Source organism: Citrus clementina, unplaced genomic scaffold (genome assembly GCF_000493195.1).
Source record: "Citrus clementina cultivar Clemenules unplaced genomic scaffold, Citrus_clementina_v1.0 scaffold_9, whole genome shotgun sequence".
NCBI classification, from domain to species: Eukaryota; Viridiplantae; Streptophyta; class Magnoliopsida; order Sapindales; family Rutaceae; genus Citrus; species Citrus x clementina.
Window position 1 is genome coordinate 7,465,855 of NW_006261964.1, and position 1,053 is coordinate 7,466,907.

Sequence of the window (1,053 nt, forward strand, 5' to 3'; positions counted from 1 at the left end):
AAAAATAGTACTATATGTCTACCAATACATATTACTTACAAGACGAGATTCGTCATTCAAGAACGAATAAACTTCAGCAAAGTTTATTTTAGAAGAAGCCATCTGGTTCCATTGCACGATACGGGGAATATTTTTCTTCGTTTTCACACCCATGCTGACAGCAGACCTCCGATTGCTTCGTAAATCCAAGCCTACAATAACCAAAGTGAGAAAACTATTAAAACTACCATTAAATATTTAATGTTACGAAACTTATTAATAAAAAAAACAATGCACCTGAACCCCGGATGTAAAGCCGTAAACATTGTACTTTTCTATTTTATGATTTGGCTTTCCAACTAAGTTGTCTTAAATTTCTCATATTTCTCATTCAGTGCATTGTCAAGACTCTCGTATATCGTTTCCCACGACAAACGAGTCCATGGACGATTTCGGAAATGATCTATATCATCTACTTCGTTAAGCCATGAGAAATAGATTTGAAAGTGGTCTTTTCTTCAATTTAAACTCTATCCGCAAAATAAAAGAGCGCAATCTTTAATGCGTCAATGTCGTCCATAGCCTCAAAGTCCAACTCCTTAAATAATGCATCGAATTGCTTAAGATTAATGTTGTGAAACAAACCATCAAAATACTTATTCAGTAGCCTATGCACCGTTTTATTATTTGTTAGTGCGGTATGTACACCATAGGAAAGTCCAGTAATCAGGCACCATTCTCCAATTGACAAGCGTATCAAATGCTCACCAGTTTGAAACCATAACTGATCCTCCCCCCAGTATTCTCCATGGGCCACTTGTCAAAGCAAAACATTGTGCAAAATTAGACCACTGAACGGAAAGCTTCGGCACTCCAAGAAATGTCCAGATATGTCGTCCTTGAATATATGCAACTACCATTTTGTTAATTTTCGCTCAATGGCTTTTACGACTGTAGAAACGTTACACATGCTCGAAATTCACCCCGGGAAGTGATCGGCATAAGCTAACTCCATCCTACCTAGTTCGTTTCTCGATACTTCTGATTTTGCCATGTATCTGTAATATTTATAAT